The 26,302-nt window shown below is 39.0% G+C and overlaps 1 pseudogene; it reads left to right on the top strand.

Moving 5' to 3' along the window:
• Positions 1-2,240: 2,240 nt before the first annotated feature.
• Positions 2,241-2,564, top strand: LOC148005585 (ATP synthase peripheral stalk subunit F6, mitochondrial pseudogene; annotated as a pseudogene).
• The last annotated feature ends 23,738 nt before the right edge of the window (positions 2,565-26,302 follow it).

The following is a 26,302-nucleotide window of genomic DNA, read 5'->3' as shown; positions in this document are numbered from 1 at the left end:
CCCTTAAAGAAATAAAGGAAAACAGAAGTAATCAAGTAAATACCCTTAAAGAGGAAACACAAACATCCCTTAAAGAATTACAGGAAAACCAAACAGGTAAAGGAATTTAAAGAAACAGCCCAAGATTTAAAAACAGATATATATATATATATATATATATATATATATATATATATATATATATATACAATAAACAAATACAAAGGAAGAGAACCCTGGAGATAGGAATCCTAAGAAAGAGATAAGGAGTCATAGACGTAAGAATCACACATAATATAAGAGATAGAAGAGAGATTCTGAGAGCAGAAGATACCATAGAAAACATGGACACAACTGCCAAAGAAACAGTGAAATGCAAAAAGCTCCTAACTAAAATCATCCAGAAAATCAAGGACACAATGAGAAGATCAAACCTAAGAATAAGAAGTATAAAAGAGAGTGAAGACTACCAAATTAAAAGGCTGCTAAATATCTTCAACAAAATTATAGATGGTAACTTCCCTAACCTAAAGAAAGAGATAGCCCACAAACGTAAAAGAAGCCTACAGAACTCCAAATAGATTGGACCATAAAAGAAATTCCTCCTGTCACATAATAGTCAAAACACCAAATGCACAAAACAAAGAATATTAAAAGCAGTAAAGGAAAAAGGTTAAGTAACATATATAGGCAGACTTATCATAATTAACCAGACTTCTCACCAGCGACTGATCCTGGGCAGAAGTCATATAGACTCTAAGAGAACTCAAATGCCAACCCAGTCACAGTATCCAGCAAACCTCTCAATTAACATTCATGGAGAAACCAAGATATTCCATAAAAAAACAAGTTTACACAATAACTTTCCAGAAATTCAGCCCTACAAAAAATAATAGAGAGAAAGCTCTAACAGAAGGAGAGAAATTTCAACCGGGGAAAAGAAAGAAATTTATTTTCTTGCATCAAGCCCAAAGGAAGTGAGACACAAACATAGTTACACCTCAAACAACAAAAATAACAGGAAACAACAATCACTTTTTCTTACTATCTCTTAACATCAATGGACTCAATTTCCCAATAGAGAGAAATAGACTAACAGACTGGATACTTAAAGAGGACCCAGCGCTTTGCTGCATAAGGAAAACACACCTTAGTGACAAAGACAGCCACTACCCCAGAGTAAAAGACTAGAAAACAATTTTCTCAGCAAATGGTCCTAAGAAACAAGTTGGGGTAGCCATTCTAATATCAAACAAAATTGACTTTCCATTAAAAGTTTTCAAAAAGAAGAGGAAGAATTTCATATTCATCAGAGGAAAAATCTACTGAGAAGTACTCTCAAAACTGAATCCCTCTGTTCCAAATGCAAGGACACGTACATTTATAAAATGAACATTACTAAAGCACCAAGCACACATTTCACACCACACAATAAGAGTAGGAGATTTCAACACCCCTTCTCTCATCAATGGACAGATCATGGAAGCAGAAAGTAAAGAGAGACATAGAGAAACTAACAAATTTTCCACCAAATGGATTTAACATATATTTTTAGCACACTTCATCCTAAAACAAAAGAATATAGTTTCTTCTCAGTACCTCATGGTACCTTCTCCATAATTGACCATAAAATCAGTCACAAAACAGGCATAAACAAACACAAGAAGACAGAAATGATCCCATGTATCATATCATCTTACTACAGACAAAGGCTGTCTCTTCAATAACAACAAAAACCACAGAAAGCCCACATACACATGGTAGTTGAACAATGTTCTACTCAATGATAACTTTGTAAAGGAAGAAATAAAAAGAAAAAGGAAATTAAGAACTTTTTAGAATATAATGAAAATGTAGGTACAAGATTCCCAAACTTATGGGATACAGTGAAAGTAATGCTAAGAGGAAAACTAATAACTCTGAGTGCTTCCAAAAAGAAACTAGAGAGAGCATACATTAACAACTTGACAGCACCCATAAAAGCTCTAGAAAAAAAAAGAATCAAATACATTGATTTAGGAAATATTTAAACTCAGGGCTGAAATCAACCAAGTAAAACAAAAAAGAACTAAACAAATTAACAACAAAACTAGGAGCCGGTTGTTTGAGAAAATCAACATGACAGATTAACCCTTAACCAGACTAACCAGAGGGCACAGAGAATGTATTCAAATTAACAAAATGAAAGGGAGGAGTTGAACAGTAGTGGCGGTGGTGACTCTGACAACTTGGGACTCAGTGCAAGTACCACAGACTAAACCATGATCATTTCGAGGATCTTCAGGCTCTCCTCTGTCCTTTGGTCAGCAGTCTCTGTGCAATTGAGGAGGAACATTGGTGTTACAGCTGTGGTGTTTAATAAGGAACTTGATCCTGCACAGAAACTTCGTGGACAAGATTAAAGTGGTCAAAACAAAGCAACAGACATCTGGAGGACCTGTTGATACTGGCCCAGAGTATCACCAATATCTGGACAGAGAGCTTTTTAACCTTAAACAAATGTTGGTAAAGGAGAGATGGATAAGTTTCCTACCTTCAACTTTGAGGATCTCAAATTTGAAGTCATTGACAAAACCCAGTCTTGAGGAACATATACCATGTTGCAATTTCTAATAAATTATTACTAAAGCTAACCTAAAATATTCAAATAAACATTCACTTTACAGTTAAAAAATGAAAAGGGAGACATAACAGCAGAATCTGAGAAAATTTACAAATCATCAGATCCTACTACAAAAGCCAATAATCAACAAAACTGGAAAATCTGGATCAAGTGGAAAATATTCTAGACAGATACCTGATATCAAATTAAATCAGGATCAAATAAACCATCTAAACATTCCCATAACTTCTAAAGAAATAAAAGAAGTTACTAAAAGTCTCTCAACTGAAAAATACTCAGGATAAAATGGGTTCAGTGCAGCATTCTATCATAACTCCATAAAAGACCTTATACCAATACCGTCCAAACTATACCACAGAATAGAAGAAATAGAAGAAACACTACACAATTTATTTTCTGAAGCCACAATTATGCTTATAACTAAAACACCCAAAGACCCAACAAAGAGCAAGAATTGCAAACCAGTTTCCGTTATGAATATCGATGCAAAAATACTCAATAAAATTCTTGCAAACCAAACCCCAAAACAATTCAAAACAATCATCCATCATGATCAAGCTGGCTTCATCCCAGGGATGCAGGGATGGTTTAATATACAGAAATCCATAGACATAATCCACTATGTAAATGAAATCAAAGGAAAAAAGAAAGATAATTATTTCATTAGATTCTGAGAAAGCATTTGACAAAATTCAACACCACTTCATGATAAAAGTCCTGGAAAGATTAAGAATTCAACATCCAAATCAAAACATAGTAAAAGCAAAATACAGCAAACCAGTAGCTAATATCAAGGTAAATGGAGAGAAACTTGAAGCAATCCCATTACAATCAGGGAATAGACAAGACTGCACACTCTCTCCCTACTTATTCAATATAGTACTCAATGTCCTAGTCAGAGCAATCAGACAGCAAATTGAGGTCAAACTGACACAAATTGGAAAGGAGGAAGTCAATATATAACAATTAGGGGATGATATGATAGTATATTTAATTGACCCCAGTGATTCCACCAGATAAATAGGAAGCCTGATAAAAAACTTCAGCAAAGCGGCTGGGTAGAAAATTTAGAAAATCAAATCAGGCACTCCTGAGGCTGCAGAGGGAAGAGACCACCAACACTGCTCACCCCTGCCCACATCCCTGGCCCAAGAGGAAACTGTATAAGGCCTCTGGGCTCCCGTGGGGGAGGGCCCAGGAGCGGCAGGACCCCTGCCTGAGACACCACCAGTACCTGAAGGAAACAGACCAGATAAACAGTTCTCTGCACCCAAATCCCGTGGGAGGGAGAGCTGAACCTTCAGAGAGGCAGACAAGCCTGGGAAACCAGAAGAGACTGCTCTCTGCACACACATCTCGGACGCCAGAGGAAAAAGCCAAAGACCATCTGGAAGCCTGGTGCACTGAAGCTCCCGGAAGGGGCGGCACAGGTCTTCCTGGTTGCTGCCGCTGCAGAGAGCCCGTGGGCAGCACCCCACGAGCGAACTTGAGCCTCGGGACCACAGGTAAGACCAACTTTTCTGCTGCAAGAAAGCTGCCTGGTGAGCTTGGGACACAGGGAAGCAGAATTCCTCTAGGACCGGGCACGTTCTGTGTTTACCAGAAGTCCCACACCCGCGGATCCTGGCCCGCAGCAGCTCTCTGCCCCCAGACCCTGTGAGAGAGAGACCCAACCGCCTGGTCAGGTGGGCACTCCTGAGGCTGCAGAGCAGAAGAGACCACCAACACTGCTCACCCCTGCCCACATCCCTGGCCCAAGAGGAAACTGTATAAGGCCTCTGGGCTCCCGTGGGGGAGGGCCCAGGAGCGGCAGGACCCCTGGCTGAGACACCACCAGAACCTGAAGGAAACAGACCGGATAAACAGTTCTCTGCACCCAAATCCCGTGGGAGGGAGAGCTGAAACTTCAGAGAGGCAGACAAGCCTGGGAAACCAGAAGAGACTGCTCTCTGCACACACATCTCGGACGCCAGAGGAAAAAGCCAAAGACCATCTGGAACCCTGGTGCACTGAAGCTCCCGGAAACGGCGGCACAAGTCTTCCTGGTTGCTGCCGCTGCAGAGAGCCTGTGAGCAGCACCCCACGAGCGAACTTGAGCCTCGGGACCACAGGTAAGACCAACTTTTCTGCTGCAAGAAAGCTGCATGGTGAACTCAAGACACAGGCCCACAGGAACAGCTGAAGACCTGTAGAGAGGAAAAACTACACGCCCGAAAGCAGAACACTCTGTCCCCATAACTGACTGAAAGAGAGGAAAACAGGTCTACAGCACTCCTGACACACAGGCTTATAGGACAGTCTAGCCACTGTCAGAAATAGCAGAACAAAGTAACACTAGAGATAATCTGATGGCGAGAGGCAAGCGCAGGAACCCAAGCAACAGAAACCAAGACTACATGGCACCATCGGAGCCCAATTCTCCCATCAAAACAAACATGGAATATCCAAACACACCAGAAAAGCAAGATCTAGTTTCAAAATCATTTTTGATCATGATGCTGGAGGACTTCAAGAAAGACGTGAAGAACTCCCTTAGAGAACAAGTAGAAGCCTACAGAGAGGAATCGCAAAAATGCCTGAAAGAATCGCAAAAATCCCTGAAAGAATTCCAGGAAAACATAAATAAACAAGTAGAAGCCCATAGAGAGGAGACACAAAAATCCCTGAAAGAATTCCAGGAAAACATAAATAAAGAAGTAGAAGCCCATAGAGAGGAGACACAAAAATCCCTGAAAGAATTCCAGGAAAACACAATCAAACAGTTGAAGGAATTAAAAATGGAAATAGAAGCAATCAAGAAAGAACACATGGAAACAACCCTGGATATAGAAAACCAAAAGAAGAGACAAGGAGCTGTAGATACAAGCTTCACCAACAGAATACAAGAGATGGAAGAGAGAATCTCAGGAGCAGAAGATTCCATAGAAATCATTGACTCAACTGTCAAAGATAATGTAAAGCGGAAAAAGCTACTGGTCCAAAACATACAGGAAATCCAGGACTCAATGAGAAGATCAAACCTAAGGATAATAGGTATAGGAGAGAGTGAAGACTCCCAGCTCAAAGGAGCAGTAAATATCTTCAACAAAATCATAGAAGAAAACTTCCCTAACCTAAAAAAAGAGATACCCATAGACATACAAGAAGCCTACAGAACTCCAAATAGATTGGACCAGAAAAGAAACACCTCCCATCACATAATTGTCAAAACACCAAACACACAAAATAAAGAAAGAATATTAAAAGCAGTAAGGGAAAAAGGTCAAGTAACATATAAAGGGAGACCTATCAGAATCACACCAGACTTCTCGCCAGAAACTATGAAGGCCAGAAGATCCTGGACTGATGTCATACAGACCCTAAGAGAACACAAATGCCAGCCCAGGTTACTGTATCCAGCAAAACCCTCAATTAACATTGATAGAGAAACCAAGATATTCCATGACAAAACCAAATTTACACAATATCTTTCTACAAATCCAGCACTACAAAGGATAATAAATGGTAAAGCCCAACATAAGGAGGCAAGCTATACCCTAGAAGAAGCAAGAAACTAATCGTCTTGGCAACAAAAAAAAGAGAATGAAAGCACAGAAACATAACCTCACATCCAAATATGAATATAACGGGAAGCAATAATAACTATTCCTTAATATCTCTCAATATCAATGGCCTCAACTCCCCAATAAAAAGACATAGATTAACAAACTGGATACGCAACGAGGACCCTGCATTCTGCTGCCTACAGGAAACACACCTCAGAGACAAAGACAGACACTACCTCAGAGTGAAAGGCTGGAAAACAACTTTCCAAGCAAATGGTCAGAAGAAGCAAGCTGGAGTAGCCATTCTAATATCAAATAAAATCAATTTCCAACTAAAAGTCATCAAAAAAGATAAGGAAGGACACTTCATATTCATCAAAGGAAAAATCCACCAAGATGAACTCTCAATCCTAAATATCTATGCCCCAAATACAAGGGCACCTACATACATAAAAGAAACCTTACTAAAGCTCAAAACACACATTGCACCTCACACAATAATAGTGGGAGATTTCAACACCCCACTCTCATCAATGGACAGATCATGGAAACAGAAATTAAACAGTGATGTCGACAGACTAAGAGAAGTCATGAGCCAAATGGACTTAACGGATATTTATAGAACATTCTATCCTAAAGCAAGAAGATATACCTTCTTCTCAGCTCCTCATGGTACTTTCTCCAAAATTGACCATATAATTGGTCAAAAAACGGGCCTCAACAGGTACAGAAAGATAGAAATAATCCCATGCGTGCTATCGGAGCACCACGGCCTAAAACTGGTCTTCAATAACAATAAGGGAAGAATGCCCACATATACGTGGAAATTGAACAATGCTCTACTCAATGATAACCTGGTCAAGGAAGAAATAAAGAAAGAAATTAAAAACTTTTTAGAATTTAATGAAAATGAAGATACAACATACCCAAACTTATGGGACACAATGAAAGCTGTGCTAAGAGGAAAACTCATAGCGCTGAGTGCCTGCAGAAAGAAACAGGAAAGAGCATATGTCAGCAGCTTGACAGCACATCTAAAAGCTCTAGAACAAAAAGAAGCAAATACACCCAGGAGGAGTAGTAGGCAGGAAATAATCAAACTCAGAGCAGAAATCAACCCAGTAGAAACAAAAAGGACCACAGAAAGAATCAACAGAACCAAAAGTTGGTTCTTTGAGAAAATCAACAAGATAGATAAACCCTTAGCCAGACTAACGAGAGGACACAGAGAGTGCATCCAAATTAACAAAATCAGAAATGAAAAGGGAGACATAACAACAGATTCAGAGGAAATTCAAAAAATCATCAGATCTTACTATAAAAACCTATATTCAACAAAACTTGAAAATCTTCAGGAAATGGACAATTTCCTAGACAGATACCAGGTATCAAAGTTAAAGCAGGAACAGATAAACCAGTTAAACAACCCCATAACTCCTAAGGAAATAGAAGCAGTCATTAAAGGTCTCCCAACCAAAAAGAGCCCAGGTCCAGACGGGTTTAGTGCACAATTCTATCAAACCTTCATAGAAGACCTCATACCAATATTATCCAAACTATTCCACAAAATTGAAACAGATGGAGCACTACCGAATTCCTTCTACGAAGCCACAATTACTCTTATACCTAAACCACACAAAGACACAACAAAGAAAGAGAACTTCAGACCAATTTCCCTTATGAATATCGACGCAAAAATACTCAATAAAATTCTGGCAAACCGAATCCAAGAGCACATCAAAACAATCATCCACCATGATCAAGTAGGCTTCATCCCAGGCATGCAGGGATGGTTTAATATACGGAAAACCATCAACGTGATCCATTATATAAACAAACTGAAAGAACAGAACCACATGATCATTTCATTAGATGCTGAGAAAGCATTTGACAAAATTCAACACCCCTTCATGATAAAAGTCCTGGAAAGAATAGGAATTCAAGGCCCATACCTAAACATAGTAAAAGCCATATACAGCAAACCAGTTGCTAACATTAAACTAAATGGAGAGAAACTTGAAGCAATCCCACTAAAATCAGGGACTAGACAAGGCTGCCCACTCTCTCCCTACTTATTCAATATAGTTCTTGAAGTTCTAGCCAGAGCAATCAGACAACAAAAGGAGATCAAGGGGATACAGATCGGAAAAGAAGAATTCAAAATATCACTATTTGCAGATGACATGATAGTATATTTAAGTGATCCCAAAAGTTCCACCAGAGAACTACTAAAGCTGATAAACAACTTCAGCAAAGTGGCTGGGTATAAAATTAACTCAAATAAATCAGTTGCCTTCCTCTATACAAAAGAGAAACAAGCTGAGAAAGAAATTAGGGAAACGACACCCTTCAGAATAGACCCAAATAATATAAAGTACCTCGGTGTGACTTTAACCAAGCAAGTAAAAGATCTGTACAATAAGAACTTCAAGACACTGAGGAAAGAAATTGAAGAAGACCTCAGAAGATGGAAAGATCTCCCATGCTCATGGATTGGCAGGATTAATATAGTAAAAATGGCCATTTTACCAAAAGCAATCTACAGATTCAATGCAATCCCCATCAAAATACCAATCCAATTCTTCAAAGAGTTAGACAGAACAATTTGCAAATTCATCTGGAATAACAAAAAACCCAGGATAGCTAAAGCTATCCTCAACAATAAAAGGACTTCAGGGGGAATCACTATCCCTGAATTCAAGCAGTATTACAGAGCAATAGTGATAAAAACTGCATGGTATTGGTACAGAGACAGACAGATAGACCAATGAAATAGAATTGAAGACCCAGAAATGAACCCACACACCTATGGTCACTTGATTTTTGACAAAGGAGCCAAAACCATCCAATGGAAAAAAGATAGCATTTTCAGCAAATGGTGCTGGTTCAACTGGACGGCAACATGTAGAAGAATGCAGATCGATCCATCCTTATCACCCTGTACAAAGCTTAAATCCAAGTGGATCAAGGACCTCCACATCAAACCAGACACACTCAAACTAATAGAAGAAAAACTAGGGAAGCATCTGGAACACATGGGCACTGGAAAAAATTTCCTGAACAAAACACCAATGGCTTATGCTCTAAGATCAAGAATCGACAAATGGGATCTCATAAAACTGCAAAGCTTCTGTAAGGCAAAGGACACGGTGGTTAGGACAAAATGGCAACCAACAGATTGGGAAAAGATCTTTACCAATCCTACAACAGATAGAGGCCTTATATCCAAAATATACAAAGAACTCAAGAAGTTAGACCGCAGGGAAACAAATAACCCTATTAAAAATGGGGTTCAGAGCTAAACAAAGAATTCACAGCTGATGAATGCCGAATGGCTGAGAAACACCTAAAGAAATATTCAACATCTTTAGTCATAAGGGAAATGCAAATCAAAACAACCCTGAGATTTCACCTCACACCAGTGAGAATGGCTAAGCTCAAAAACTCAGGTGACAGCAGATGCTGGCGAGGATGTGGAGAAAGAGGAACACTCCTCCATTGTTGGTGGGATTGCAGACTGGTAAAACCATTCTGGAAATCAGTCTGGAGGTTCCTCAGAAAATTGGACATTGAACTGCCTGAGGATCCAGCTATACCTCTCTTGGGCATATACCCAAAAGATGCCTCAACATATAAAAGAGACACGTGCTCCACTATGTTCATCGCAGCCTTATTTATAATAGCCAGAAAATGGAAAGAACCCAGATGCCCTTCAATAGAGGAATGGGTACAGAAAATGTGGTACATCTACACAATGGAATATTACTCAGCTATCAAAAACAACGAGTTTATGAAATTCGTAGGCAAATGGTTGGAACTGGAAAATATCATCCTGAGTGAGCTAACCAAATCACAGAAAGACATACATGGTATGCACTCATTGATAAGTGGCTTTTAGCCCAAATGCTTGAATTACCCTTGATCCCTAGAACAAAGGAAACTCAAGACGGATGATCATAATGTGAATGCTTCACTCCTTCTTTAAATGAGGAAAAAGAATACCCTTGGCAGGGAAGGGAGAGGCAAAGATTAAAACAGAGACTGAAGGAACACCCATTCGGAGCCTGCCCCACATGTGGCCCATACATATACAGCCACCCAATTAGACAAGATGGATGAAGCAAAGAAGTGCAGACCGATAGGAGCCGGATGTAGATCGCTCCTGAGAGACACAGCCAGAATACAGCAAATACAGAGGCGAATGCCAGCAGCAAACCACTGAACTGAGAATAGGTCCCCCGTTTAAGGAATCAGAGAAAGAACTGGAAGAGCTTGAAGGGGCTCGAGACCCCAAAAGTACAACAATGTCAAGCAACCAGAGCTTCCAGGGACTAAGCCACTACCTAAATACTATACATGGACCGACCCTGGACTCTGACCCAATAGGTAGCAATGAATATCCTAGTAAGAGCACCAGTGGAAGGGGAAGCCCTGGGTCCTGCTAAGACTGAACCCCCAGTGAACTAGACTATGGGGGGAGGGCGGCAATGGGGGGAGGGTTGGGAGGGGAACACCCATAAGGAAGGGGAGGGGGGAGGGGGATGTTTGCCCGGAAACCGGGAAAGGGAATAACACTTGAAATGTATATAAGAAATACTCAAGTTAATAAAAAAATGAAAAAAAAAAGAAAAAAAAAGAAAATCAAATCAGTAGCCTTCTCAAAGGATAAACAGTCAGTGAAAGAAATTAGGGAAATGACACCATTCATAGTAGTCAAAAATAATACAAAATACCTTGGTATAACTCTAACAAATCAAGGCAAAGATCTGTGTGACAAGAACTTCAAGTCTCTGAAGAAAGAAATTAAAGAAGATCTCAGAAGATGGAAGGATCTACCATGCTTATGGATTGGCAGGATAAATATAATAAAAATGGCCATCATGCCAAAAGCAATCTAGAGATTCCATGCAATCCCCATCATAATTCCAACTCTAATATTCATAGAGTTAGAAAGAGAAATTTGCAAATTCATCTGGACATCGAAAACTATCCTCAACAATAAAAGAATTTGTGGAGGAATCACCATCTTAGACCTCAAGCTGTATTACAGAGCAAAAGTGATAAAAACCGTATGGTCCTGGTAAACAGAAAAGGAGATAGATCAGTAGAATAGAATTAAAGACCCAGGAATGAACCCACCCCTATGGTCACTCAATATTTGACAGTGAATTAAAACCATCCAGTGGGGGAAAAAAGATAGCATTTTTAATAATTTTTGCTGGTTTAATTGGAGGTCAGCATGTAGAAAAATGTAAATCATTCTATTCTTATGGCTATGTAAAAGGCTTAAATCCAAGGGGATCTAGGACCTGCATATAAAAACAGATACACTCAAACTAATAGAAGAAAATGTTGGGAAGAGCCTCGAGTACGTGGGCACTCTGAAAAATTTCCTGAACAAAACACCAAAGGTTTATGCTCTTCAAGAATGGACAATTGGGACTTTATAAAATTGCAAAGCTTCTGTAATGCAAAGGACACTGTCAATAGGACAAAATTACACCCAATTGATGAGAAAAGATCTTTACTTATCCTACATCTGATAGAGGTCTAATATCCAAAATACACAAAGAACTCAAGGAGTTAGATTCCAGAGGTCAAATAACCCTATATAAAAATGTGGTACAGAGCTAAAGAAGGAATACTCATCTGAAGAACATTGAATGGCTAAAGAACTATTCAACATTCTTAGTCATGAGGAAAATGCAAATGAAAACAACCATTAGATTTGACCTTACACCAGTCGGAATGGCTAAGATCAAAAACTCATATATAAACAGATGCTGGTGAGGATGTGGAGAAAGAAGAACACTCCTTAATTGTTGTTGGGATTTCAAGCTAGTAAAACCACTCTGGAAGTCGCTCTGGAGATTCCTCAAAAAATTGGATATAGTACTGCCAAATGACCCGCCTATACCACTTTTGTGCATATACCCAAATGATGCTTCAACTATATAACAAGGACACATGCTCAAATATGTTCATAGCAGATATATTTATAATAGTCAGAAGCTGGAAAATACCCAGATGCCTTTCAACAGAGGAATGGATACAGAAAATGTGATACTTCTACACAATGGTGTACTATACAGGTATCAAAAACAATGACTTCATGAAACTTACAAGCAAATGGGTGGAACTAGAAATATCATCTGGAATACATAACTGAATCACAGAAAGACACAAATGGTATGCATTCACTGATAAGTGGGTATTAGCCCAAATGCTCTAATTACCCAAGATACAATCCATAGACTACATGAAGGTCAAGAAGAAGGATGATCAAAGTGCAGATGCTTCAGTCTTTAAATAAATGAATAAAATTAATCATAAGAGAAGATATATGGAAACAATATTTAGAGCAGAGACTGAAGGAATGACCATTTAAAGCCTGTTCCACCTGGGCATCCAGCATATATATATATGTATATATATATATATATATATATATATATATATATATATATATATATATATACAGCTACCAAACATATACAATATTGATGAAGCCAAGATGTGCATGCTGAAAGCAGCCTGATACAGCTGTTTCTGGAGAGGCTCAGACAGAGCAGGACAAATACAGAGGCAATTCTAGCAACAAACCTTTGAACTGAGAATAGTGTTCCCAATGCATAAGTTGGAGAAAGGTTTGAAGGAGCTAAAGGGGCTTGCAATCCCATAAGAACAATAGGAAGCAACGGGAGCTACCAGGGACTGAACCACTACCCAAAGACTACACATGGACAGAACAGCTCCAGCCGCTTATGCAGCAGAGGATGACTTTATTGGGTATGAATGGGATAATTCTTTTGTCCTTAAAAGGCTGGACCTTAGTGTAGAGGAATGTCAGGGAGGTATGGCTGGGTTAGGGATGGGGAACACCCTCATAGAAGTGGAAGATCAAATGGGATGGGGTGTTATGTACGGGAAACAAGGAAAGGAAATAACTTTTGAAATGTAAATTTTAAAAATCCAAAAATTTAAATATATAAATCAATAAATCAACAAGTAAGTAAGTAAACAAACAAACAAATAAATAAATAAATAAATAAATAAATAAATAAATAAATACTAAAGCAGAGAGCAAATTCTTTGCCTTTCCTGGGCTCTTTCAAAACTTTCTTTTGCAATGCAATCAGTAAAATTTCTTAAGCCTCAGGTATATTCCTCAGACAAGGACAAAAATATAGTCACATTCCTGACCAAAATACCACTAAAACATTCTCTCGGCCACATATTAACATTCTTATCCACTGAGAAATCCTAGACATGATCGGCACAAGCCAAAGCACTCTCAGTAACAAAGTCTTCCATATTTCTACTAGAATGACCCATTAAGCTTAACTTCACTTATTCCACAACTTTACAAATCCAATGTCCCAAAATCATAATTTCTCCAAATGAAAACATGGTTCAGACTATCATAGCAATAACTCAGTCCTTGTCATCAACTCCTATGTTAGGGTTTGACTGCTGTGAACAGACACCGTTACCAAGTCAACTCTTATAAAAAAAATTAATTGGGGCTGCCTTATATGTTGAGAAGGTCAGTCCATCATTTTTGTTGTAAAAATATAAAAAATAAAAAGGTATTGGTGTCTTTTATCCTGCTAGGTCTAGCACCTTGGTGCCCCAAGATATCTGCTACACATCTTTTTTGTTTCATCTTTATTAACTTGGGTATTTCTTATTTACATTTCAATTGTTATTCCATTTCCCAGTTTCTGGGCCAACATCCCCCTAACCGCTCCCCCTTCCCTTCTCTATGGGTGTTCTGCTCGTCATCCTCCCCTCATTACCGCCCTCCCCCCAACAATCACTTACACTGGGGGTTCAGTCTTGGCAGGACCAAGGGCTTCCCCTTCCACTGGTGCTCTTACTAGGCTATTCATTGCTACTTATGAGGTTGGAGACCAGGGTCAGTCCATGTATAGTCTTTGGGTAGTGGCTTAGTCCCTGGAAACTCTGGTTGGTTGGCATTGTTGATCATAAGGGGTCTCAAGCCCCTTCAAGCTCTTTTCTAAGATTCCTTCAGCAGGGATCCTGTTCTCAGTTCAGTGGTTTAATGATGGCATTTGCCTATGTATTTGCTGTATTCTGAATATGTTCTCAGGAGAGATCTACATCTGGTTCCTGTCAGCCTGCACGTCTTTGCTTCATCCATTTTATCTAGTTTGGTGGTGTGTAATTATGGGCCACATGTGGGCAGGTTCTGAATGGGTGTTCCTTCTGCCTCTGTTCTAAACTTTTCCTCCCTATTCCCTCACAAGGGTTTTCTTGTTCCCCTTTAAAAGAAGGAGTGAAGCATTCACATTTTGGGCAACCTTCTTGAGTTTCATGTGTTCTGTGCATCTAGGGTAATTTGAGCATTTGAACTAATATCCCCTTATCAATGAGTGCATACCATGTGTGATTTTCTGTGATTGGATTAGCTCACTCAGGATGATATTTTCCAGTTCATTGCATTTGCTTATTAATTTCATAAAGGCATTGATTTGATAGCTGAGTAATATTCCATTGTGTAAATGTACCATATTTTCTGTATCCATTCGTCTGTTGAAGGGCATCTGGGTTCTTTCCAGCTTTTGACTATTATAAATAAGGCTGCAATCAACATAGTGGAGCATGTACATCTGGTATATGTTGGAGCATCTTTTGGATATATACCAAGAGAGGTATAGCTGTGTCCTCAGGTATCTCAATGTCCAATTTTCTGAGGAATCTCCAGTCTGATTTCCATAATGGTTTTACCAGTCTGCAATCCCACCAAAAATGGAGGAGTGCTCCTCTTTCTCCACATCCATGCCAGCATGGCTGTCTCCTGATGTGAGTTGGAATCTCAGGGTTGTTTTGATTTGCATTTCTCTTATGACTAAAGATGTTGAACATTTCTTTATTTGTTTCTCAGGCATTCAACATTCCTCAGCTGTGAATTCTTTGTTTAGCTCTGAACGCCATTTTTTAATAGGGTTATTTGTCTTCCTGCAGTCTAACTTCTTGGGTTCTTTGCATATTTTCGATATAAGCCCTCTATCAGTTGTAGGATTGGTAAAGATATTTTCCCAGTCTGTTTTTTGCTGTTTTGTCCTGACAAAAGTGTCCTTTGCCTTACAGAAACTTTGCAGATTTTTGAGATCCCATTTGTCGATTCTTGATCTTAGAGCATAAGCCATTGTTTTTTTTTTGTTTGTTTGTTTGTTTGTTTTGTTTTTTGTTTTTTTGTTTTGTTTTGTTTTTCAGGAAATTTTCTCCAATGCCCATGTGTTCAAGATTCTTCCCCACTTTTTCTTCTATTAGTTTCAGTATATCTGGTTTGATTTGGAGGTCCTTTATCCACTTGGCCTTAAGCTTTGTACAGGGTCATAAGCATGGATAGATCTGAATTCTTCTACATGCTGACCTCCAGTCTTGGCAGAAACACATTCCAACTCCTCGGCTGCCCAGTGCCTCCTGCTGCCGCACACTTTTCTACACTGAAACCGTCACATAAAAGAACACAGAACACAATATTCTTAGATCCAATAGATAAGATATAATTGCCCACTTAAACATACAAAGCTCGGTACCATCCATCCTTTAGAAACATTGATATCAACCTGTAAATACACCGAGCAAGATCTTTTCATCAGCCTCCATTGCCCTTCCACAGCTTCTCCCCCCCTCTCCTCTCCTCTTGTCTCTTCCTTTCTGTTCTAGTCTCCTCTTCTTCCTTCAAACTTCTCTCCCGTCCATCCTTTCTTCTCCTCCAATGACAGGCCTCCTTCTATCCTGTACCTGCCCCTCACCTGTACTTTACAAATTCAATGTGGAGAAGGTTCTGGTGAAGTCAACTGTTCCTGAGTATATGAGGAGGTACCTGTCCTTGGGGCAGTAGGATTAGCATCAAAATGCAGATAACTTCAGGGCTAATCACAACATATCATCATCAAGGCAAAAACATGGCAGCATCCAGGCACACGTTGTGAATGCAGAGCTGAGAGTTCTACATCTTCATCTGAAATCTTCTAGTAGTAAACTAACTTCTGTGCCCAAATGAGGGTCTTATGGACCATTCCCACAGTGACAAACTTCCTCCATCAAGGACACTCTTATTCCAAAAATGCCACACCATCAAATAGTGACCAAGAATATTAAAACTACTACAGGCCTGTTAACAAATAATAGCCAGTTAATAATCTAAGGTAAACTCACTCTTATTCAGTACACCTGGGAGAAGCACAAGAATGATTTTGTGTTTTGAAGAAACTGTAGTCACAAGACTCGTGTCTTTTTTTTTCCCTCAGAGTTTCTCACAAACATTCAGAAATCTCCTTACATGTCTTGATTCCTGGACTGTGTTCCCACAAGAGGCTATGTATCTGGGATATCTAAGAGTGAGAAAGTTTGGTGAATTAAAGCAAAGATATCTGGTCATATTTTCATATACAGAAGGCAAAAAGAGGCAGGAAGTCATGATGTGATATAAACCTTCAAAGTCTATCCCCAGTGAAGTACTTTTGCTGTCAAGGCTCTACCACCTACATGTTCCACAACCTTCCCAAACAGCAAGCACATTGAAGTTGGGACTGAGTATATAAACAAAGGACCTTACGAGAGTCTTCACTTATGCAAACTACCACAATCTCATACTAACAACCACTAATAATAAAGAAATTACAAAAAAGCAAAAACTGTACATTATTTTCTATGGGAATATTTGTGGTCCCTTTGATAAGAGGACCTTAAAATATATTATAATTTTTAAAGTGCATGAGAGAGTATTTGATACTATACAGTCAAAAACCCCTCTGGTTTAAAATGATTTTAAAATGACAAAAAGAAATGTGGGGCACAAGTCTGGGACAGTAGTTTTGATGTTATATGATGGTGCTCTGGAGAATCACGTAGTCATCGTGTAGCAGAAATAATCACTATAGCAATTGTGAATCCATCTAGAACCTTCAGTTACCACAGACTTTGACATACCACTTCTTTGTCCTACCATGTCAGATAATGTATCTCCTGGAGACAGAAGCACCACTAAATTAGCATACTGGCCTACTTAACAGTGATTCCTAGAACACATTATAAGACATTTCAATTATTAATCATCTGCAGCTAATCCCTGCTAGCACTAATCTAAATAAATATAGTCATTTACACCACCAGATTTGCACATATTTCCAAACCCCTATAACAATTCACTCACTACTAAGTATTTAGAACCATTCATTTTTCAGGTTTGTAACCTCACTCAGGAAAAAAAATGGCTAAATTTTTCCATGATAGATGAAGCAAGACTTTGAGATGAAAATGGGTTGAAAAGTCAAATATTGTAAACAGAGGAAGAATGTGTTGAATTCATGTAGAACAGTGGTTTCCATTCTTCAGGAATTTGGGGCCCAAATGACCTTTACACAGGTTCTTGAAGACCATTGGAGAAAATTACATTATGATTCATAAGAGTAACAAAACAACAGTTATGAAATAGTAACAAAATTAATTTTATGATTTGGGGTTACCATATCTTGTGTAACAGCATTAAAGGGGCATAGTATTAAGAAGTTTGTGAGCCACTGCTTTAGAATCTCCTTGAGGAACTAAGGGGAAGGATCAGGATCACCTTTTAGTAGTATCTTGCACAGAAAGGAGATCCTGTAGAAAGGGAAGAAAATACCACCTCCTATTCTCCATGTAACCAATAGAAGAGGATTCATCTAGGAAGTGATGGGGCAGAGAACTTTGTTAAATGTTTCACTCTGCTGAATCTATTAGAGGAACTTTAGAGAAGATACTTCAAATGATTTTGCGAAAACCCTCTTTTTTTCCTGGGACTTGACACACAGCTCAGCCTAGCATGCAAGGAGCCCTAAGTTTCATCTCTGACGCTTCATGAAGCATGAAAAAAGTTGTCTGTGTAAACGTGCATCACCACAATCATGAAATAGAGGCAGGATGGCAAGCAGTTGGTAGGTACATAGTGGGTAAGAACAGAACAAGATACCATGATATGTGAGCCTTGTCAAGGAGAGGGGGAGAGAGAGAGAGAGAGAGAGAGAGAGAGAGAGAGAGAGAGAGAGAGAGAGAGAGAGGGAGAATCTCTCTTTTTTGCTTAGATGTCATTATGGAGAGAAAGTACATTAAAAAGTGGGAAGCCATAATGACTGTTTAGGTTTTTTTCTTTTTTTTTTTTTTCTGATATATGCCACTACATTATCTATGAGCTCCCTTTATTTACTTAAAGGATCATAGGCTACTGACAACCTAGAACAATACATTAGCTATGAGCAAACAGAAGATCTTCTACCTGCAGTATATTTTGTCTATTCTAGTTTTCTTCACTTATTAACAATCCACCTAGATAAAATCCATCTTGGGGCAAAACAACATACTCAGATCACCTTAAAGAGTAAACCAAATCATTGGCGCAATATTGACTCACTTTTGAGTATAAAATGATTAAACAACTTAGAAGTAAAATTTACCTACAAAAAAATGTAATTTCATCTAAAGAAGCTGGGTATGATGTGCTGGTCAGTTTTTGATATGTTAATTACGCCAGTTACCTAAAATGAATTTTTTATTAATGCCAGCTAATATTTACTGATCTTTTATTATGGCTAGCCAATGTGCTAACTGACATTAACTGTAGCCCTGTGAGGGAGGCTCTTATCAACCTTCATAAATAAGGACCAGGACCAGAGAAAACCCCACTGTGTTTATTAAGTTTAATTTATGATATTATTTCCTTATACAGAGATCTCTCTGGCAGTCTACAGAATGAAATCCATATCCTAACACAAGGCATGTGACAGGCTCAGGCAAGGACTCAGTGGTAAATATTTGCAGGAAAAATTACGAGGACAACTCACAAAGCACACATCTAAACCCTGAGAATGGCAGCACAGCCCTGCAGTGGTAGCACAGGCCTAGAGTACCAGCCTTTGGAGGACAAAACAGTGAAACCCCAATGCTTGCCAGCAAACCATTATAAAAATATCAACACACTCTTGGTGAAGAAACAGACCTTATCTTAGAAGACAAAGTGTAGTTCCCCTGAAGGTGGACAGCTAAAGTTGTCTTCTCGCCAACACATATAGATACCTATATGCCCGCACATACAAAAAACTTTTTTGTATTTTGATGAGCTGGATGTCAAACATATTATAACAGAGGACCTATAATAGAATTAAAGAGCATCTATGGAGGTTATTTGGGGAATAGCATGAACATAGGAACACTTTTTGGATAATAACTGAAAAGGCTATAATATCACATCTCTCATTGTGGACATGTTTCTATGGTAGAAGAAAGTGGTCCTCAACACCTTTATAGTAACACTGGATTCTGGTTTTGTCAAAACCAGTCATAGAGCAGAATTACGGGTTGTATATAACATTTTTTACATTTGTTGACTACTTTTCATCTTTCTCAATAAAAAAAAAAATCCATCTTCTTCAAGTCCAAAGTCTTGACAGATAACTTGCAAGAGCCCTAGACTATTTGATCTCCCTACATGGTGTTGTGTGCAGACCTGGAAGGGACGTTGAATTGTAAAATGACGTAAAATATGATGAGCCTATTTGGGGACCCTGAGTACCACTGATTCTGAGTTGTTATTACCTTTGTCAGAATACTACAGGAAAGAAAATTTCAGGGAGAGCAAGCAATACAAATAAACAATAAAATGGAGGCAATAAAAATACTTAAGTAAATGTGTTGCCCTATTGATTGTCATCTCTAAGGTAATGTAACTACTCTAAAAATACATTTGTATCTCTCCCCTTGACTATCAGACTATTGCAACAACAGTCCATAAGAAACTATAATTCCTCCCGAGTTCTCCTGTTTCCAAATGGAAATGTTGAGGGTGGATGCATCCAAATAGAGCTTATCTCCTGGAAAAGAAAGTCCAAGCAGTTTGGACAAGTTATCAACCATGTTGATTCTCTGTGTACTATTAACCCAAATGTCATGACAGGATCCGGACAACACTCTTATTTGGGCCATTGGAACTCTTTGTTTCTGTTCCCAATGTGACCATGCTGAATAAATCTCTTCTCTCTCTCTCTCTCTCTCTCTTTTTTTTTTAAATTTCTGTTAATTTCTCTCCTTGCCTTATACAGAATGGATGGCTGGACATAATGTTTCTAGGCTGCCAGAGTCCAGCTCTTACTCCAATAACTCTGATAATAATTCTTTTCATCAATGTTTGTAAATCCTTCAGGAAGGACCTGACCCCTACTGAACAGTCTGTGCACATCACAGTTTTCCTGTTACACATAATCATTACTTAAGCAAAAACATTTGCCGGGCCAAATAATCGTCTACACATCAATTACATGGTAGTAATCTGCCAGCATCAATTTCTCCTTGAATTTCAAGTTAAAATACGAAAGCATAAGACAATCCTCTTAAAAGTCTTATGTTGATGGGTGGCAGATCAATTTGCTCAGGTCTGATCTTGAGAAAAACTGGTAAAAAAAAAAAGGATACTGTAACTTAAGGAGAAATACAAATAAACCCAGTAAAGAAGAGAATAGGACTCCACAAAGATGCTTCTACAACATCCTTCTCAGTTCTAGAACACAGCTGACTGACAGGTTTAGCCATCAAGAAATCACACTAACATTGCTGTTGGTTTTGCCATTTTTTGTTCGATGTTGAGGCATTTATTTCAGGAAAGTAAACTTTTAAGTTATGATTTTTTTCATTCAAGGACTAGAGAGATGTCTCTTTGATTACAAGCATGCATGATATTCCACAGGACTTGGATTAACTCATCCAACACCCACATGACAGCTTATTGTTACTTAAGTTCAGGTAATTCGATGCTCATTTCTGATCTCCACAGCACCAAGCAGGAACATGTTGTACATAGGTAAGCAATTATAGGCAAAACATTTATTAATTTAAATTTAAATAAATAAATTGCCCTGAGCAGATATTGGGAACTGGCTATGTGCATATTTCCACAGCGCCCTGAGGAAGTCTAAAACCCAGATGCCCTAACATATCCAGGATCAAAGACGAGGAGACCATAACTGCCCCAAGACCCAGAGTAACTGGGACCACCAGGATCCAGGGCCACAGAAACCGCTGGTCAGCCAATGGCATGGTTTTCTTCCAATCGGAAACTGTGCTGTGAGCAGAGCAGGAGTACTGGCTCTGCGCCCTTTCCCAAAAATCCCAGAGAAAGCTCAACTCCGAAGTGCTCCCACAAGCCTTGGATCACAGTTTGGACCTGCACTCAGAGCATACCTGTGGTGCTGACTCTGCCTCCACTCTTACAGAAGCCAGACGGAGCCCGACTCCCAGGTGCTCTGAAACAACCAGGATCCCAGGATACAGGATCACAGGATCTCAGTATCCCGAGATCAGAGAGGAAGCCTAACTCCCAGGAGATTGGCACACACAAGAGCACTGGAGTTCTGACACACTCAAGATCACAGCTTAGGCCACTTTATCTTTCCCAACATCCAGTGTAACTGGGACACCCACAAGGACCAGGGGAACACAAACTCCTGCTCAGTCAGAAGCAAGTTCCTTCCAGCTTTCATATGTGCTCAGAGCAAACTGAGGGCTCTCGCTCGCTACCCACTCCTGCAGCACAAGGAGAAACCTTGGCTCCCAGGAGCTATAACCCAGCAGGATCTCAGGAACTGGGTCAAGCCAGGATTTCAGGATCTGAGAGAAATATTGACACTCAGGAGCTCTGACACAACAGAATCTCAGGATCAAAGAATCCCAGAATCAGAGGATCACAGAGAAAGCTGGACTCTGAGGAGTTCTGAAAAAACCAGAATCACAGGAGGGACAGTTTCCAGTCAGAAACAGCATGGACAGGTAACAATAGCGATAACCAGATGGACAGAGACAAGCACAAGAGAATAAACAATAAAAACCAAGGCAACTTGGCATCATCACTTCTCACTTCTCCCACTACATCAAGTCCTGGGTACCCGATCACAACAGAAAACCAAGACATGGATTTAAAAACCACATCTCATGATGATAATAAAGGACTTTAAAAAGGACATAAATAACTACCTTAAAGAAATACAGGACAACACAGGTAAACAAGTAGAAACCTTTAAAGAGGTAACAAAAAATCCCTTAAAGAATTACAGGAAAACACAACCAATCACGTGAAGGAATTGAACAAAACCATCTAGGATCTAAAAGTGGAAATAGAAACAAGAGATAACCCTGGAAATAGAAAATTTAGAAAGAGATCAGGGATCATAGATGTAAGGATCAAAAACATAAAAAAAGATATAGCAGAGTGAATCTCAGGGGCAGAAAATACCATAGAAACATTGACATAGAAGTCAATGAAAATGTAAAATGCAAAAAGCTCCTAACCCAAAACATCCAGGAAATCCTGAAAACAATGTGAAGAAAAAGCCTAAGCATCACGGGTATAAAAAAGAGCTAAGACCCTAACACAAAGTGTCAGTGTATCTTAAACAAAATTATAGAGGAAAACTTCCCTAAAAATAAAAAGAGCTTCTAAAGAACATACAAGAACCTTACAAATGACAAGTGACTGGACCAGAAAACAAAATCCTTCCATCACATAATAATAAAACACCAAATCCACAAAACAAAAGTAAAGAATATTAAAAGTAAGGCAGAATGGTCAAGTAATATATAAAGGCAGACATATCAGAATTATACCAAATTTCTTAACATAGATTCTAAAAGCCAGAAGATCTTGGTCAGATGTCATACAGACCCTAAGAGCAGACAAATGCCAGCCCAGACTACTATAACCAGAGAAACTCTCAATTACCATAGATGGAGAAAACAAGATATTCCATGACTAAACCAAATTTACAACTAGATCAAGGACCACCACATAAAACCAAATACACTGAAGCTAATAGAAGAAAAAGTGGGGAAGAGCCTCAAACACATGGGCACTGGGGAAATTTTCCTGAACACAACACCAATAGCTTATGCTGTAAGATGAAAATTCAAAAATTGGAACCTCATAAAATGGCAAAGCTTCTGTGAGGAAAAAAACACTGTCTTTAGGACAAAATGGCACCCAATAGATCAGGAAAAGATCTTTACCACTCCTATATCCTATAGAGGACTAAAATCCTACATATACAAAGAACTCTAGAAGTTAAACTCCAGAGAATCAAATAACCCTATTAAAAACAATGGGGCACAGAGGTTAACAAAGAATTCTCAGCTGAGAAACACTGAATACCTGAAAAGTACTAGACATGGCTGCCCACTCTCTCCCTACTTATTCAATATAGTTCTTGAAGTTCTAGCCAGAGCAATCAGACAACAAAAGGAGGTCAAGGGGATACAGATCAGAAAAGAAGAAGTCAAAATGTCACTATTTGGAGATAATATGATAGTATATTTAAGTAATCCCAAAAGTTCCACCAGAGAACTACTAAAGCTGATAAACAACTTCAGCCAAGTGGCTGGGTATAAAATTAACTCAAATAAATCAGTAGCCTTCCTCTACACAAAAGAGAAACAAGCCGAGAAAGAAATTAGGGAAACGACATCCTTCATAATAGACCCAAATAATATAAAGTACCTCGGTGTGACTAACCAAGTAAGTAAAAGATCTGTACAATAAGAACTTCAAGACTCTGGAGAAAGAAATTCAAGAAGACCTCAGAAGATGGAAAGATCTCCCATGCTCATAGATTGGAAGGATTAATATAGTAAAAATGGCCATTTTACCAAAAGTGATCTACAGATTCAATGCAATCCCTAACGAAATACCAATCCAATTCTTCAAAGAGTTAGACAGAACAATTTGCAAATTCATCTGGAATAACAGAAAACCCTGGATAGTTAAAACTATTCTCAACAATAAAAGGACTTCAGGGGGAATCACTATCCCTTAACTCAAGCAATATTACAGAGCAATAGTGATAAAAACTGCATGGTATTGGTACAGAGACAGACAGATAGACCAATGGAACAGAATTGAAGACCCAGAAAAGAACCCACACACATATGGGCACCTGATTTTTGACAAAGTAGCCAAAACCATCCAATGGAAAAAAGATAGCATTTTCAGCAAATGGTGCTGATTCAACTGGAGGTCAACATGTAGAAGAATGCATGCGATCCACACTTATCACCCTGTACAAAGCTTAAGTCTAAGTGGATCAAGGACCTCAACATCAAACCAGATACACTCAAACTAATAGAAGAAAAACTAGGGCAGCATCTCGAACACATTGGCACTGAAAAAAATTTCCTGAACAAAACACCAATGGCTTATGCTCTAAGATCAAGAATCGACAAATGGGATCTCATAAAACTGCAAAGCTTCTGTAAGGGAAAGGACACTGTGCTTAGGACAAAATGGGAACCAACGGATTGGGAAACGTTCTTTACCAATCCTACAACAGATAGAAGGCTTATATCCAAAATATACAAAGAACTCAAGAAGTTAGACCGCAGGGAGACAAATAACCCTATTAAAAAATGGGGTTCAGAACTAAAGAAAGAATTCACAGATGAGGAATGCCGAATGGCTGAGAAACACCAAAAGAAATGTTCAATATTTTTAGTCATAAGGGAAATGCAAATCAAAACAACCCTGAGATTTCACCTCACAAACACAGTGGTGTATGCCAGCAGCAAACCACTGAATTGAGAATAGGACCTCCACTGAAGGAATTCGAGAAAGAACTGGAAGAGCTTGAAGGGGCTGGAAACCCCATATGTACAACAATGCCAAGCAACCAGAGCTTCCAGGGACTAAGCCACTACCTAAAGACTATACATGGACTGACCCTGGACTCTGACCTCATAGGTAGCAATGAATATCCTAGTAAGAGCACCAGTGGAAGGGGTAGCCCTGGGTCCTGCCTAGACTGAACCCCCAGTGAACTAGATTGTTGGGGGGAGGGCGGCAAGGGGGGGAGGATAGGGAGGGGAACACCGATAAAGAAGGGGGGGGAGGGAGATGCTTGCCCGGAAACCGGGAAAGGGAATAACACTTGAAATGTATATAAGAAATATTCAAATTAATAAAAAAAAAGAATAAGGATCAGAGTTTCCAAATGCATGTAATAAGCCAAATAAACACAAATAGTACAACACACAATCGAAAATTATCTGTTGATTAAATAGTTAACACCTGTGTGGTAGTTTGAATGAGATGTTTTCCATAATCTCAAGCATATGCAAACTTGGTCCCTTGTTGGTGCTGGTTTTTTGGGGGAGCTTAAGTGATATTGTCTTAGGAAAAGAAGTATGTCACTGTGATTGGGCTTTACCTTGTCAAAAGGCACACACCATTTGTAGTGTACTCTTTCTGCCATCTGTTTACCTTTTGGGATATTGGCTCTCAGCTTCTTCACAAGCAGACTTGATCTGCCCATTATACCACTAACTGTTATGGACTCTTATTCCTCTACAAGTATAACCCACAAATATACCCTTCTACCTATAAATCACCTTAACTATGGTATTTTTTATAACAAGAGAAAAGTAACTAAGATGAAATGCTTTGCTCTTTTCTTTTTGTTTTTGTGTGTTCATGTGTGTACATGTACACTATAGGTTCATATGCATATGTGCTTGCATGTGGAGGTTAAATACAAACCTTGGAAATCACTCATCATCTCTTATTTCCTTCGGTTCTTTGAGACAGGGACTTTCACTGCCCTGAATATCCCAGATAAACTATAATGTTTCATCAGTAAAATCCAATGTTCCATGACATTTTATCTCCCCAGTGTGGATGTGCCACCACATCTGGCTTTTATTATATGGATTTTAGGAATTGAACTAAAGTCCTTTTACTTAGGTGACAAGTATTTGATCAAGTGAGCTATCTTCCTATCCCCCATGAAAGCTTTTTCTTTCCTTCATGCTTCTTTGATATTAGCAATTTTCCAAACTAGAAGTCTGTATTAGTTACTTAGAAAAGTGAGAGAACATCATGTGAAAAACAGCTTATAGAAGAGAGTTTAAATGTGGTAACAGTTTTAGAGGAATACGTCCACACTGGTGGTGAAATATTCCAGCACACTCAACAGTCAGCATCAAGGAGAGAGAGAATGGAAAGTAGCTTGAGGCTTTGTACTCTTAATGCCCACACCAAGAGGTATGCAAGGCTGCAGCACATCCTAAATCTCCCACAACAGTGCCATCAGCTATGGTTGAAATACCAAGTTCCAGA

Source organism: Rattus norvegicus, chromosome 5 (genome assembly GCF_021556685.1).
Source record: "Rattus norvegicus strain SHRSP/BbbUtx chromosome 5, alternate assembly SHRSP_T2T, whole genome shotgun sequence".
Lineage (NCBI taxonomy): Eukaryota > Metazoa > Chordata > Mammalia > Rodentia > Muridae > Rattus > Rattus norvegicus.
This window is presented reverse-complemented; position numbering and strand designations above follow the sequence as displayed.